Genomic DNA, 17,750 nt, shown 5'->3' on the forward strand with positions numbered 1-17,750 from the left:
TAGACAGAAAATCTGAAATCATTTCGCCCCTAACAAAGAACAGTTTTTGAAGTTCTACTCATGTGAGAACATAACTGCTGCTCGATGCACCACAAGTCTCTTTTGTTGTATGTAATGTTTAAAATAATTATCATGTTGTCTGTGACATTATAGAATGTTATAACTGAAAGGGGCCTTAGAAGTTATCCAGCCCGTTGGCTGCAGGTGATACAAGACTGTTATGCACATTGAGGTGAATCATTGGAAGGTCTTTTGCTTTGTATTGAATTGTATGTGTGTGTTGAAGTTGCCTCAAGAACTGTGAAGTAAACACAAAATTAATAGTATTGGAAAAAATGGAGAGGAGAGCATCCCCGTTTCATCATAGACAAGCTTAGGGGGCCAGTGGAAGAGAGGACAGGGACTGACAGGAGCAGGGACCACAACAAAAGTGGCAAGAAAATGATGTGTGCAACTCGGCCCAAGACAATTTCCATGTCTACTTTGAAGGATAAGATATAGCTAATTAAGCATGGAGGAGTAAGATGTACACTAGTTCCTGTGAAGATGGGTTAAAACATCAAAGCAAGAAACGATGAGCTGTGGAGTCGGGCCCTACTGGTATAAAACCTCTTCTTGTAGGTTGTGTGCTGAGCTGCATGTAATTTCTCCTGACCAGGTACAATTGGAGTTGCCAGGAGAAGTGCTCAGTCTCTACCTTGATTAGACTAAGAAAAATTGAAATGTTCTTTGGCACTAACATCACCATCTCATCCCTGGACTGTAGGACATACCAGGGAGAAATGGTCCAGTGGGCAGCATAACTTAAAAAACAAATTTTAGAGTTGAAGAAACTGAGACCAAATAAATGAATTAAAATGAATCGAATGGTTGGGGCAGAGCTGGAACTGTTAGCTGGTCTCCTTTCGCATTCTCTTATTTCTTCTCAGGGCTTCCTGTCCAAATGAGAAAAATTATTTTTGTAATTATCCTGAGGTTCAAAACTTTCTATCCATGGGCTCATTGATGTCTTGGGCTCATCGATGAGGTCCTGCTCTACTTTGTTGACATTTTCATGTTACATTCTGAAACACTTAGGATCTGCAGCTATTTTTTCTAATTTCTACAAAAGAATTCTGCCTGCCATAATGCTGATTCCCAGGCATTATATTTCAGAGCAACTATCTCTTCCACTCTTTGGCCATCTGCTTCATTAACATCAGTTGAAACAGGGTGGGGGGTAATTGAATAGGAATGAATATACTGATCAACCCTCATTTACCCTTTGCAATGTTAAGGTTTTGAGTTAATTGATTGTCTCTACTTAGTAGCAATTTACTTTTGAAAAATGTCTCCATGACTTCTTCTTTATTCCTAAAACAGGGATGTGGAGGGGGTGAGGAATGGGGTGTAGTTGGTAGGGAGATAACAGTGGGAGAAAAGAGAAAAGAAGAACTATATTTACTTCTACTGTTTCTTTTTTGCCCTTCCTTTTTGAGTCCTGCAAAACCATTTGTAGCATTTATTTGTGGGTAAGAGCATCGATTTTAATGTAGAACAGACATGTTTTGGAATCCTAGCTAGAGGACCTTGAGTGAGTCACTTAACTTCTTGAAGACATTTTCCTTCTATGAGATAGAGATAATAATAATGCCTATTTAATAGGGCCAGTTTTTAGGATTAAATGAGATAAATAAAAAATGCTTAGATCAGTGACTGTCATTTACTAGATGCTCAGTAAGTTTAGCTATTATTATTATCTTGTGCCCTAAACAAGAAAACTTGCTGCTCATTTTAAAGGTGCACTTGGTATATGAAAGTTAGGGACAAAAGAAGAGAGAGCATGTATAAGTATTCCTTTAGAGCAATTGGAATATAGAAAATCATATTGAATGCATCGGAAGATGTGGCATTTAGTTAGAAAAGATTCATCAGGTTTCATTTGAGTCAGGTAAAGAAGCTCATATTTTGCGTTCCTGCTATAATCTGCATGGAATTGACACAAATTGGGATACATCTCAGTCTCAACGACTCTTGCTGCCTATTTCTATACCATGCCCTCCTCCTCCTAAAAAATTTTCCTCCCCCTCAAACACTAGTCATGTGTTCTGAATTGGCCATATATTTAAAAGCACTCCCCCACTTTCCTGGCCACCAAGATTTGCAAAGGTGGATGTTTGAATCAAACCAAGCTAGTCATAGTTCTCCCTGCCACCCCAAGCAGTCGTTCTCAACAGGAGGAGGTTTTGCCACCTCGTAAGGGACACTTGACAGTATCTGAAGACAAATATGATTGTAATGACTGGGGAATATTATTGGCAGCTAGTGGGTCTGAAGACAAATATGATTGTAATGACGGGAATATTATTGGCAGCTAGTGGGTAGAGGTTAGTGATTATTCTAAACATTCCACAATGTCCAGTACAAACCCTCACAACAAAGAAAGAGCCAATTCAAAATGTCAGTAATGTTGCTGTTGAGAAACCTTCCCCTAAGGTATTCTTCACCAGCAGCTGGTAGATGGGAGTCTTATAGCCAAAGAATGTAATGTTCAAGAGTGATGCTCCTAGGACCGTGCCCTTCATCTGGAGAAGTCAGTGCAAAGAGGAGAGAGAGAGAGCCTTGACTTTGTTCAAGGCCATGATTCCAGTCACTGTTAAAGCTGATCCCAACTCTTTCCTCTCAGTCTTTGTTCATGGGGGTAAATAAATTCTATTTTGTTTAAACAAGTTCAAACGGTGTTTCTGTCACTTACAATCTAATAGCTCTAATACTTTGGATATGTGTACTGAATACATCTTTGTATTCAATTAAATGTGGATAAACTGGAGCTACTTCTGGTGTAGGTTGATTCAACACCGCCATCTGTTAGCTCTCACCCCTGTCCTCTCTGTCTCTCCAAGCTTCAGTTTCCTTATTGAAAGTCGGTTCAGTTCAGTAAGACCATGTATGGCAGATCTGAGGTCTTTTATCTAAAGTTCTGAGCATGGTATGTGGAATATGGTAGACGCCTATTAAATGTAAATTCTCCTCCTTTGCATTATTTTCCTATCAAGGAATAATTCATTTCAAAGGGAATACTTTGGAGCATACGAGTGCTACGCTTTGGTGTAGATCTAATCGAGTTTGCTGTAACATGGAAGTCCATAAATATATGGAATTTCCATAAATGATTCTCTCATGATGAGTTTAAGTGTTTGATGCAACCAGATTAGCTGGATATATTCATTTTAAGCAGTGAAGCAACATGCTTCAAAATTTGGGGTTTTCAGTGAAAAAAAATTGTTCTGTACATTTTGAATGTGGATATAAATTCTATCCAAACAGTTTGTGCTTGGTAGGTATTATTTCCTGGAGATATGTTCGCTTAGAAAAATCTTAAAATTTTAGCTCAGGGACCTAACAATGTGAATTTGTGACAACAGATAGCTTTATAGCTTGATATAGTATGGTAAAGGTTTTTGTTTTGTTTTTTTTTTCTTTTGAGAGCTACAAAGATTTGTGTTTTGAAACATTTTTTACTAAACTGCAACTACTAAATAATACTTTAGTTCCTTCTGGGTCGTTACTGGTTTTACACTTAAACATGTATCCAGATTTAAACCTTTGCTCTAAGTTTATCATAATATTGTGAAAACGCAGCTCTTCAATTATAATGCTACTACATAATGCAGTATCCAGGCAGTAAACATCATTCTTTGCTATGGGTAACTTTATTTTAGCCATCTCTGCATTTTGGCCTGACTAAGCAGGTTTTCTATTTGGATTCAGGTGTCTTCTGGACTTGTGTCAGAGTCAGAGGCACCAATATATCTCAGGCAATTCTATGATGACGTAGCTTGTTAAAGTGTAGTAATTTCTGGAATCTGTTTTACCATCTTTTCGGAGTTTCTTTTTCCAGCATGAGATCATTTGTGTTATCATACTGACTATATAATTGCAGGTAAAACAAAGGAAATCAATTTTCAAATTTGTCTTCTATAACTTTAATTAAGAGAAAATTCCCATTAGAGCTCTAGAAATACTGAAACCAACTTATAAGCTAACACATTTCCTCATTCACTAACCTGGAACCCTAGACTGAAAATCACTGGTTTAGCAGGAAAAAAACAAAAACAAAAACAAAAAAGAAACAGTTGAAAACTGTGGTGGTCATCTCAGCACGGTTATCAATAAACTAGGTGGTTTATGACGCCACTTCCTGTCTCCGAGAAACAGTTTTACGAGGACACTGAACAGGATAACATCGGTGGGGTCACATCCAGCAACAAAAATGTTTGATTCCCTTCCCCTGAGGTTGAATGCTAGGGCTCTAAATCCAACCCGAAAGCTCTTATTTGTTATCATTTTCCAAGATGAATCTTTTGTAGATATTTTACTGACTCCAGATTATCCTCTTTTATTTCACTGTATTATGGAAAATTACACAAATTCTTTAAAGAGCTGGGTATACGAGGGAAATTTTCTTCTCTTACAAACAACATATCCTGAACTAATCCATTTTTATTTACAATGTTGTTCTTAATCTCTTTAAAAATGACAATCCGTGGAGCTCAGTTAGGATTTTTTGAAGTAGTTAAAAATATTTTTCTACTTTTTAAATGTAGGATATTATGGTTTATATTCTTACTGTTTTTTCTCAAAATGTAAACTATCTACCTCGGAATAACCAGAGAAGTTTTAAAAATGTAGATTCCCCCAAGAAACTGAATCAGATGTTTAGGGATCTTTATTTTCAGTGATTTATACTAAGAAACTAAAATTGAGGAGTGCAGATATTTTTGTATATTAATGCTGTTTTTGGTGCATTCTAATGAGATCATTATTTACTATTCAAACAGTTGGTACACATTGGTACAGCCCCCTGGAATGTCACGCAGAATGGAAGAGAAAAGATAATTCACCAGTTTGTCAACAAATATTTATCTGCCCTTTGTGGTAAAAATTTAGTCCGTAAAATGTCTTTAGCTACTATTTATAAATCTTTGACATTCGCTAAACATGATGTCAGTTGTTCAACATACAGTATCTCCATTTAGTTGTCTCAATCATACTAAGGAATAGATATTAATAATTTCTCCATTTTACAGATGAAGAGACTGAGGCTAATGTAGATTAATCCAAGTGATTTGCAAAATTCCTCACAGCTAGTAAAGGTCTAGGACTTGTTCCCATAGTAACATTCAGATTTGAACCCAGATTCTATTTTACTATATAACTTACAATCTATTCTACTTGTTCATGGTGGGAAGATTAATAAATGATCATTGTTTCTTTCTGTATAGACTCCTGGTGGGGTTTCCATTGATCATGTGGCAACAGGTACCACTTCTGGAATTTCCTGCTGCGGTGGTGATCAGCTCAGGGGTGCCACCCTGCTGCTGAGCTTTCTGTTGCTTCCACATGGAAGTGGCTTTTTGTATTTCAAATGACCTTAAAATATATCCTTGTCACCTCTGCTTTCTTTAACTCGACTCTGTTTCGCTGCTAAAGTTGTTTTGAGGCTGGTCATTTGTTCTTTGAATAGCCTTCACACAAACCCTTTGCTTCCTGAGCACTGATACTACTGAGAGTGTCAGAAATTGGTGGCATTTTGAAAAATGTGAGCAAAACAAGTACAGTTTCATTTCTGGCTCAAAGTAAATTCAGTGGTACTGAAAAAAATCTGGAAAATCACTTGCAATAAGACTTTGAAATAGGAGAAAAGGATGTTTTATTTGTCCTTAGTAAAGCCTTTCGTTTACACTTTTCAAATTAGAGCCTGGATGGAATTTCATTGATATAAGTAATATCTACACTAATTCGCCTGGATGAGAGAGCTGTGATTTAATATTTAATGAGAAATTTATAGCATTAATCCTTATCTCAAGCTAAATAAATGAACTTGATTCAAAAGAGGCATTTATTTTGTGTTCGTTACCCAGGGCATTGCATAACTGCAACACACCCTGGTGCTTTTCATAGCAAACCTCGTGTGTGTGTGTGTGTGTGTGTGTGTGTGTGTGTGTTTACTTTAGGAAGTATATTTTTTACTTAATGTTCCTCAGTCTGTTTACATTTATAGTAGATTGAATTATTGGTTCTAATTTTTTGTTCTTTGCTAGTAACTTTATAATTTCTTTTCCTTGACTTGGGACTTAACAATGTGACTCGTCTTGGCCAATGGAAAGTTCGCACATGAAACACAGGGAAGGGCTTTAAATATGCCTCTGCAGTTGGGTGGTTTCTTTTGTACCCTTGCCACTCCATGAGAACATTCCCTCATGAGCCTATGATCTAAAGAAAGATGAGAGATAGTGAAACAGCCTCACAGATCTGCAGCCTGAAGCAGAGATATCCCAGCTAAAGCACAGATTTATGAGAATAAATATTTTAAGACACTAATTTTGGGGTGGTTTGTTACACAGATACTACTGACTGATACAATATTTTTCTAATCTATTTTCATGGTGTACTGAATAAGGAAACTAGAGTTTTTATATCGTCGTTTGGCCACTATCATGGTATTTTTATGCACGTTACTCAGCGTTTTGAATTTCAGTGTATCCTCATCAGCGAAACAGCTGCATTCAGGCAGGGGCAGAAAATATAGCTCTATTAAGTCCAGAATACCTCTGATGTGGGAATATCACCAACATGATATTGGAGTGAAATTTTTAAAATGATGAATTGTCATACATAAATTATCAATGGGATCTATCCTTTTGATGATAAGAAATTTGTGTTTTCTTTCAGCAGGAAAACAGAGATGTTTGAATGATTTTATTGACATAAAAGAAGAGATTTGATGTATAACTGCCATTTTTTCTCTTGTCACTTCGGCAAGTCAGAAACACTAAATGATGTGATAAAGAAAATCACCAGAGACATGGATAATAGTTCTCTGTATGGCCTATTCCTTTGGTCATTTATGATTGTTTTCACTGTTAGAAGAATATAAATAAAAAGGATTATCAATTTTCCAGCCATGGATAGATGAGCCTTCATCACTGTCATTTATTACCTCAATTCAGCCAATTTCATACTTCTGTTTTCAAAATCTGAATGCTAAAAAGTTTTTAGTTTAAACTAATTAACAAATTAAATTTGTGGTTTATTAACTTTGAATTCCAGAGGTGGAGCAGGGTTTGGGCATAGACAAACTGAAGTCCTGGATCTGTTTCTCTTTAATTCTCTGTGCTTTACCCTCCCTGTGCATTGGGTTCATCCCCAGGCTGGCTTCCTCAATGGTCACAAGATGGCCACAGCAAGAAATCAGAATATGTACTTCTGTGTTTATATGAGAGGTGGGAAGGGCATAGCTTCCCACATCCATTTGAACAAAAGTTGTCATCCTCTCTCTTCACCTATCCTAATTCAATCGCTTTGGCAACAGGTATGAGATTATCTTAATTGCCTTAGACCAGTTGGGATATATTCTACAGCTTGGGGTAGGTCAATCCTATCCAAAATCACACTGCTGCTACACAATGGGGCCAGTGTGGAATGAATGTTGGGGAGTTAAACATGCTGTCCTTTGCAAAGCAAAATATGCATGTTTAATGTATTTCAATGTATGAAATAGCTAAACTTATGTATTGTAAACATTCATTGAAAAGGTTAATTGAGCTAAGCCTTCAGATGAGAACACTTTGGAATTTAAGGGCTGCAAGAGTCCAAAATTTGTTGGATTTCCTAGGACTTTATAAGGTTGTCATTGATATGACATACTAGACTTGAAAATGTAGGAGGTTATGAAAAACGTTGCTAACTTGCTCAACCAAGTGCAGGATAGAGACGGTCCTCATTTTCCTTTGGCAAATTGTTCTCAGGGCAAATAAGTCAGAAGTTTGAAGAACTGAATGACAGTTTGTTGGAAAAGTCATGACAATTTCCAAAGAGATTTATTTATTTATTTAACAAGCACTTATATAGCATTTACTCTTTGCCAGACACACTTCTAACTACTTTATAAACATTAACTCACAAATTTCTGTTTCTGTAGCTGCTTCATGGTGGGTCTAAATTATTAAGCTTCTAAATTTAAGAGGACCTGAGCTAAAGTATGCTATGCCCACAGAGTCAATATGATGTCTCTGGAATTTTAGGAATGAGAATTTTGAATCTCTGAATTCACATCATTGTTTTTCCTAAGTGGGCAAATTTTTAAGCAATGTTTGAGTCCACCCGACTCTAGAAGTACATTTTTTGTCATAATATCACTGAGATGAATAAAAAGAGTCAATGTCAGTGATGCGACCATTGAATTAGAACAGAGATAGGCTCAAGGAATAAATTTCAAGTTTTTTGATACTAGTTTAGTCTGCTAAATACTAATTTTCTCTATAAATATATACTTTTAAACATATGCCTTCTATATAATATATTCTTTAAAAATATATTAAATTATATTGAACTGATCTTGTACTTTTTAATTCTACTTTTATTATTTTGGATATAAAGCATTGGATGAGTTAAAATGCTTAATTGATTACCCACTATCAATATTAAAACACATAGCACTCTTTATTTATGTGTTTATTTAATACTATAGTAACAATCTACAAGACTGACTGTACCCCCAAAATAATTCATTAATAATTTAAATCTACCTATGTTTCCTTTCTCCACAATATCTCCATGCTTTCCTCCTGGAGATAATCACTATCTTGTTTTTGTGTTTACCATTTTCACCATTTAAAAAACATATATATGGTTCTGATACACATATATTTCCCCTATATGTTTAAACATTAGTTTTAAACAACAAAGTCATGCTGTTTGTGGTATTCTGGGACTAAATATTATGGCCCTGGAATTAAAAATGTTTATACTCTGCTGCTGTGGGAAACTTGAATTACATAAAAACTTGAATAAATGTCTTGTGTAAAAGGTAACTTAAAAGGGAGATGCATTGACAAAGTAGAAGTTTGCTTAATTCTCAGGCTGTCTTGGGCTACTGGCTACTGTTGGGTTTTATGATAACGATCAGCATCACTGTCATCATCATAGAAGCTCATATTTATGGGCACCAACTAAATCCCGAGCTCGTTTTAAAAGGACCGACTTGCATTTTTATTTGATTCTTCCAATTTGTCAGGAAAAGATTATATTTATTCCTGTGTTATATATGGAAAAAGTATGACTCGGTGACAGTAACTTTCCCAAAGCCATATGATTAGATAAACATACAACAGACTACAGCATCTACTTAGAGGCATCCCTTGAATCTCACCCATGACCGAGGACAACTTGCTAAAGAAACTATCTAAGTGAAGGCTTATTTGCCAGTTGACTTGGAAGAGAAAGCACTAGATTGAAAGTCCCAAATCACTAATCAGCCTTAGGACTCTGGACAGTTTAACCCTTTGAAACATGGTTCCTTTATCCCTAAAATAGGTTTGAAGATATGTTATGGCTATTTTTAGCGGGTAACTATTGGAATCAATTGATGTAATGTCTGTGAAAGTACATTATAAAATATAAAGCTCTCTACAAATATTAGATGGAAGGGGGCTTGGGGTATAAATTATTTATGTTGAGAGAATTCTTTAAGATAAAGGAAAATGTTTTGCGACTTTTCTCATACATCTTCTTTTCCATTCATTCCAGTTTTCATTCTCTTGCCTTATCATTTCTTGCCTTTTAGTTCTACCAACCTGTACTTAAGGGATATTTTTTTTTTTTTGAGGGAGGGGAAAGTTCTGAGAATATTAAGAAAGGGTTGCTGGCCTTCAGTGAGATAATTGATTTAGATCATAAAGTAGGTTGAAATGGTGTATGAAGTCATTCCCCAGTCAGCATCTTCAGTGATTTTAGCAAAAAGTAGACACCTGAAATTCAGCTCATTTTTAGATCCTCAAATACCTGTGAAGGTTTCCAGCTGTCTTCAAATCATATCATGTGGCGGTTGGAATTTCAAGTGCTTTTCCAGGACTTCTTACCTTGAAAACTCTAGGCAGCCTCCTCTTAGCACCATATCAGTGTAATTTGTATATGCTGATCTCCTGTAGCCTGGGGAGGGAATGATGAAATATTCATGCTGGTGACCATTCATTCTCTTTCCACTAAAACCCTCTGCTATCATTCTCTTGAAAAGGAGTTATGGAATTTGCCTGCTGCTAAATATGCCTGTGCTTTTGTGGGGAAAAAAAAATAGAGTTCAGAAAATCAGGTTTCCGGTTTGAATCAGATATTTGGAGTGGGTCATAGGTAAAGTTATGAGAGCCTTTCCTGTGGCCCCCTTTTGTTGTTTTCAACCTCCTAGCTAAGGATATGATTGGCTTTAAGTTCCTGGGACTTTATTGTCATCGGAGTTGTGTTTTTTTTCTCTCACAGGTTAATACATATGCTAACTCAAGTGCAATGCAGGTATTTTACATCTAACTTTCTAACATCATAAGTTATATTGTAACATCATAAGTTTGGCACCATTTTGGATGTATTTCAGGAATAACAGTTTAAAACTTCTGTATTATCCTAGAGGTGATTCTTATTTATTTATTTATTTATTTATTTATTATTATTTTTTTAGGCGAGGCAACTCTTGGTTGACCTCACAGACTGCAAGGACTTTGTCAGCTTACAATTCATTATTTTTTTATTTTTACGCCTATAGCACCTGGTCTTCCTAGGTGGTCTCCCATCCAAGCACTAACCAGGCCCGGCCCTGCTTAGCTTCTGAGATCGGACGGGATCGGGCTTGTTCAGGGTGGCATGGCCGTAGGAGGTGATCTCATTTAAAGTTACAAGACCAAAGTCACAAAAATCAAGTCAATTTTAATTAAGTAAATTGTCACTCAAATTGAAAACAACCTGTTTTGTCTCCAGTGCTGTAAATGCCTTTGCAATCTCACTGGAAACTGGCTAATCCATATTCTGCTACCAGCAAATCTGTTGCAGCTGAAGGCCATTGTTCTTAAAATTTTATCTGCCACCGCAGACAAGCATTCAAGGAAAGCATCGCTAGAATTGTGCTATGCATTGGCTATGAAGGCCGCGTATCTGTTTGATTTTCTTAGATAAGGATTTGGATGCAGGTGGTTTATTTGGGAGATGATCCCAGGAAACAAAGTTGAAGTAGAAGTAGAGTGCAGGAGGGGAGAAGGATAAGCCAACAAGGGCAACAATAATAAATAAAGAGTGTGTCACTGACATGGTTATCACTGTAGCTATTAATCGTACCACAGACCCTCTGAGGAGCCTATCTCCAAAAGACAAGATGCCAGATCAAGACTCCATTGAATTGTCTCCCCCATTGTTTAATGATGGACACCATGAACGTAAACTGCCTGACACTTCTGGCTGTTCTTGCGTATAGGATGATGCAGTTTCTGAACTTTTGAGGAAACCCTGAATCAAAAAAATAGAGAGAAGCTATAGAATATACTTGGTGTGGGTCTCAGTCCTATGCATGAAACCCTTCTGTATAGCTGCTCAGAAGTAAGAGGTGGGCTGAGTGAATGTGATGGTGGCTCCAAGAGCATATGCCACAGCCCCAGAGGCTCTTTAGATAAGGGACATTCAGATTGCCCAAAGAGGAATGAGCAATGAGGGCAGAAGAGGGAATGAGTTGTCAAAGAAGTAAATACTTTCCAGGAAGGTAGAGGAAGGAGGACCAGTAGCAGAATAGCATCTGCTGGAGGGGCAAAGCTCAAACAGGGTCATGTGTAATATCATACATACCCACCTGGGTTTTTTACCTCTCCCCACCATGCACATCTTCTTTTCCTCCTCTCTGTCTTTGCTATGCTGTTGTCTTAGCTCAGAATCTCCTCCTGCCAACCATTTCTCTATACAGATCCTATTTGACCTTCAAAGCATGTGCCCTCCCTTGATTCTTCTTCAAATGGCACACTATATAACCAGAAGAAATCCCCCATTTTCATATTCTCACACTGTATCTATTCTATATTTTAATTCATTTATTAATTCATCAATTCAACGACTATTTATTAAACACCTATTACACCCCAGACACAATACACAGTCTTAAACTTTATACTAAAACCTTTTGAACTAAGAGCTATGTTGTAACCATTTATAGCAGTGGTTCTCCAACTATGGTTACTTGACCAGCAGCATTAGCATTCACTGGAAACTTGTTAAAAGTGACTTTTCTGGGTCTCATCGCAGAGCAACCGATCAGAAACTCTGGGGGTGGAGCTCAGCATTCTGTGTTTTAACAAGCCTTTCAGGTGATTCTGAGCCACACAGTACTTTGAGAATCACAGTAAGTGATATATTTTTGTTGAATTAAATTAGATTTAATATATTGGCAGGGGAGTCCTGATCTAAACACTTTGGCTCTTAAGAGTAATGAATTCTTTTAAAGTTGCAAAAGCTCAAATGAAAAAGAACTAGTCCTTGTATCAAAAGAATGGCATATTCACTTATGAGACAGCTGGCATCTTGGGCTCTTCTCAGTTAATATGCTACAGAAGCATGAAAACAGATCCTAGCACTGCTGGTCAGAGCAAGATCAAGCTGCTCTCTACCCTTCTCTCCACCTAGGATATCCCAAGTCCACATGCCTATCTACCGTGAATGACAAGCTCTGTGTGGGTCATTTCTTCCACTGAGCTCTTTGGGCCCTGCCAGTCATTAGGAGGGAACATTCATCTCGTACAGGGAAAAGTATATACCCTCTAGAGGGGAAGAAACTGGAGGGGTGACAATTAAATCTCAAGCCTAAGTCATTCTCTTGTTGGAGGGTCAAACTCTTTGGGCAACTGCATTAAAACTGGTGAGCGATGAAGCCAAAGCTTGTCAAAGTGTCTAATGAGGTGGGTACTTAGGCTTCTAAAAAATAATATCTGGCCCTGTGGGGTTTGCTTTCATTTGTTCCTCTTCTTCCCCCTCTGGCTTCACACTCCCTTTGTACCAAGGACTGAGAAACCACACATATTTTCACACCATCTCTAAGTATTTCATAGGTGCTTCTTAAATTTCTCCAGTTACTTTTTACAACTAAGATATAACCGGAGAAATTCCAAGTAAAGTTCGTAACTTGATGGGGCAAAGGTCAGGGAATAAAGGGAACTTCCCCGAGTCACAGCCAGGAAGGTTCTTTGCTGCAGTGGAATCTGTCCCAGAGTTCTGCATTTGTGGCTACTCTAGAGACATAATGATGCATTTGAGGAAATATACATGAGCACAGCAAGAGGAATGCCCTGTGGCTAAGAGTGTTGCTTTCAGTCATGATTCTTGGCATCTGCCTAGAATGGAATCATAGCAATCTGTAATCATTTTTAGAGGCCATTTCCATTATCTGCTTCCTAAGGGGGTTTTCCATCAAGTGGCAGAAGCAGTTTACCCATAGATGCAGATGGTTAAATCTCCCCTTCTCGAAGAAATGGCTAGTGAGGGCAGGAGAGTGAATTGAAAAAATCTTCAAAAAGCAAAGCTTGTTTTGCCCTGCCATTCCATGTAAAAAACACTCAAGCATCCTCTTTAAATATGAACTTCTAGACTTCTTTGCCCTGTTAATTTAAAGATTTGTGTTTTATGTATTCAGATGTATGGTTTTCATAATAAGATAAATTAATCTTTGCTAATAGATATACGCAAATGTAGAACTCTTTCAATTCAGTTTGAAAAGAATTAATTGAGTCCTGCTAAGTCAATGGTTTTCAAACTTCAGTGCGCTAAAGAAAAATTAACTTCAGTATGCAGAAGAAAATTTAACATGTGAAAGCTTATTAAAACTACAAGTGACTAGGCTCTGCTTCAACCTACTGAAACTGAATTTTGATAGGCAGTGGTGGTGGAAGGGGGATTGGAGAGAAGCTTAAAGGCCTGGCAGCCTCAACTGTAACACATACATGATCCCAATGCAGTCTTTGCATTAGACATTGGGAAACACTGAATTAAGGGATCATCATTTCAATAGTGGTCTTCTCTATTCAGGAAGAAGACTCTACCTAGCATATTCAAACATTGTGTCAGAGAGTAGGAGCATACAGCTAGGCTATCCAGTTGCAATTTTGTTTATCTGAAAATTTTGTACTCCTCAGAAAAATCATCTGGTTCCCTACCAGTCTTGCTCTGGCATTTACTAGTTGTGTATCCTTGGACAAGTGGCTTGATCTTGTTGTGACTCAACTTTTGTGTCTGTAAAATGGGGATGAGATAATTCAGGTAAGATAATTGGTACATTCTTTGCTTGGGAGCTGTTGTTATTAACTGTAGACTAGAAATAAGTGAGAGAGTGTTAGGAGTCATATTGGTTTGTGCCCAGTAAAGATTCACCGCTCATGGCCCATTAGATATAAAAGTCTCAGGGTTAAAAGAAGGCAACTGAGAAATTGAAGTGAACCGCAAAACTCCAAATAGGAACTGCGTTCTTGCAGTGGAATCATAACAGAGATAAAGTAGAACTTCATTCATTCACTTATTTGACCCATTAAAAACTGGAAGAAGTAGGCTGAGGGCTTTGTTTACATTATTCTTTGAATTTTAAACCCAACCATATGCTGAGAGGAAAAAAAATGAAACAACCATCCAGCTTGGACACCACGGTTAATCATGTAAAATTTTCTTCCCACCACTTTAAAGTCCTTTGTTCTGTCTTTATGTAGCATTGTTCTGGCAAAACTTCACTCCAAGAGGAATCTTCCAATGCACTGTCTTTGTGCCTGCCTCTGAGCAACCACGTACTGCTGGGGGAAGCCACAGAGCAGGGAAGATTGGTGTCACTGACAGTCATGATCACCAACATCATATGTACTCTCAACATGACCTAGCATTATTCTAGCCAACTCAGTCCACGTGTTTCAGAACTTCCAACCTATCCTTAAATCTTTATCTCTCATCTCTGCCCACTATTCTCAATGTGTGAATTAACTTTCTATAGTCGTAGAAAGTCAAAGCCATTTATGGGCATGCTTTTATTTCCTGGAAGTCACACCTACAACCCTGCCTACACCTGTCCTAATTCTCACCTGCTACATTAGGGAAGGGGGCCCTAATCCTATCCAAATCCAAACTCTCCATCTGTGCTTTGCCTCCTTCTCTCTTTCCCTTCTTAGGAACTAGATACCATTAATGATTTTTTTTTTTTTTTTTTTTTTGCTATATTCGCTCCGCAAACCTGGTCATATTCCAGAATTCTTTGGCTAAGTAGAGAATTACCTGAATACTTTAGAGAACTTGTGGACATTTTCCTTTCTCTTCTCATCTCCTTTACCCAATACAGCCAATCTTCTCTCGTGCACTGCAGATTTTTATATCCAGAGCATCTCTCGTAATGTTAGTATCTCTCTATACCCATTGCCACTATCCTAGAGAAACCTACCACCATCTCTCACTTAGGTTACAGTAATAGCTTACACTCTTACACTAACTCTGGGCTTTCTCCTTCAAAGCTTTCCCATTCTTCAAAGCATTTCCATTTTCACCCTTATTCCGAAAATAAGGACCAAACTCTTTAACATGACCTATGAAGCCTTGCATGCCTTCTACCACATAACTGTATTGTCAGTCACTTCTCTCCATCTTATACCTTCTTGCCTGGGTAACTCCTACTCATCCTTTGGATCTCAGCCCAGTTACTTTTTCAGGAAAGTGCTTCCAATTTTCTTCTGATCTTGATCAAACTATTTTATTATATGCTCTGATAAAACTGTATTCCATTTCTTTCCTTGCATTTGTCTTAGCTTCTATATACTTCAAGGTGATTTCTTGAATAATATCGGTCTTCCCTACTAAATAGTAATCTCCATGAAAACGGGGACAATGTCTGCTTTTTGTTCACCATTATTTCTCTAGTGCCAAGCACATGATAGGTTCTCAGTGTACATTTATTGAATGAATGTGTGAATGTTTGCCTGTAAGCCAATTCGTGCATTAGGGCAGTGACCTTGTCTAATTTTCATTCTGATCTCCTTATCGCTGATAATTCTATGGTTATTTTGTGGCTAAGAATACAGTGGGCAGACATAATCTCCTAAGTCACTGTCATTTCTTTGTTGCATGGGAATTTAAGGGCGTTTATTAAGAAAATTGCTTGACAAAGTGAATAGCACTATTTGGAGAGGAAGGAAGAAAGAAAGATAAAAATAGCCACTCTTTAAAAATTCAGAGTGTCCGGTCCCTGACATTTTGGAGGAGTTTTCAGAGAAAAATCGTGCTTTAATATAATCAGTAGAGCCCCAAATTAGATATGAGGTTTTATATTCTATAAGAAATAATATGGACAGTAATCTGTGTTTTTAATTTCTCTTTGCTTTTGTTTCAAGAGAAACCAGAATTCTAACTAGGGTAGATTGTTACATTTTTTTTTTTGATGCATGGCAGGGGAAAGAAAATTAGTTCATATTTACTGAGCATCTACTATTTTTAAGACACTGCGCTATGTTCTTTTGATGAAAAATGGCCCTTGGTTATGATTTAGAGCAGTGGTCCTCAACCTTTCTGGCACCAGGTTTGAGTGCTCCTATGAGAATCTAATGCCTGAGGATCTGAGGTGGAGCTGAGGTGGTGATGCTAGTGCTCAGGAGTGGCTGCAAATACAGATGAAAACTTCTTTGCTCACTTGCCCGCTGCTCACCTTCTGCTATGCACCCGGTTCCTAAGAAGCCATGGACTGGTACTGGTCCACTGCCCAGGGATTGGGGACCTCTGTTTTAGAGAACTATTTTGGCAAGCCTAAAGGTTCCCCTATCCCGTCCCTCCCATTTTATATTATGAGAGAACTGAGGCTCAGAGGGCTTAAATGACTTCCTTAAGATCATCTAGTTAGCAACATAGGCCTGGGTTTAGGCCTGGGTTTAGGCCTGGGTTTATGCTTTTCTTCCTCCAAGGGATTTGGGCATTTTAAATGTTGAAATTCCATGAGGCATTTTAGAAAAAGGGTAGAAAACCAATATACAGTAAGGGCCTAATGTATGCAAGCACTGAAATGCACACACATTTCTTTCTTTTGAGGTGGATTACTATTCTCTGTAGATAAAAAGACTATGTAACTATGCGAATCACATTTATTATAAATAGTTGATTTGAAGTATGTCAGTTTCTATAGCCCATCCTCTCTGCCCATTGTATCATTTGGTTCTCTCTTGCAGTCCAAGAAAAGAGAAGATGAATGCTTATTCGATTATAATCTTAGAAAAATGTGTTATTAAACTTCAACATCTGCCCTTTTGTGTGTCTCTACCATGTCCTCAGGAGGGAAAGAATGAGATATTAGTATAAAGAAAAGCTCACCTTCATGTCAAAATTTGACATTGCCAGTCAATTCTGCATACTCCTTTAAAAAGGCCACAAAAATATGAATTTTCACAGATAATATCCTATTTCTTAAATAAAATAATTTGTCCTGGACCTATTATTTGCCAGCCATGTAGTTTTAAGAAACTAAAAATGACACTGAAATGATAAGCATGAAAGGCCTGATTCAAATTGAAAACATTTATATCATGATTGCTCTCTGGACTGCCACCATTTTGTCTTGGTTTCATTACTTATGAAGCTACTGATTGGTCTCTTTCAGGATGAGTAGTAAACCGTAAATTACTTGAGCTTAAAAGAATTTTTAATTGTTGTCATGGAAAATCAGGACTGGAAGGGACGATAACAATTAGAGTTCAGAGGCTTGATTTTGTAAAAGCTGCAACTGAAGCTCAGCAGAATCAAGTGTTTTTCTAGAATTTATTCTCTGATATAAATTATCTTTGATTTCTAGTTCAGAGAGGGATTCTATTGTTAGGCTTGTCAAAGTTATTCTTCATCAAACAAATTAACAAAAATGAAAAAACATCACAGACATGTTTCTATCCTTAGACCTTATCTTT

The 17,750-nt window shown here is 37.4% G+C and overlaps 1 pseudogene; it reads right to left on the reverse strand.

The window, feature by feature from the left end:
* Positions 1 to 10,567: 10,567 nt before the first annotated feature.
* On the reverse strand, positions 10,568 to 10,686 carry LOC111736256 (annotated as a pseudogene).
* Between the last annotated feature and the right edge of the window lie 7,064 nt (positions 10,687 to 17,750).

Source organism: Pteropus vampyrus, unplaced genomic scaffold (genome assembly GCF_000151845.1).
Source record: "Pteropus vampyrus isolate Shadow unplaced genomic scaffold, Pvam_2.0 Scaffold1, whole genome shotgun sequence".
In the NCBI taxonomy this organism is placed as follows: Eukaryota; Metazoa; Chordata; class Mammalia; order Chiroptera; family Pteropodidae; genus Pteropus; species Pteropus vampyrus.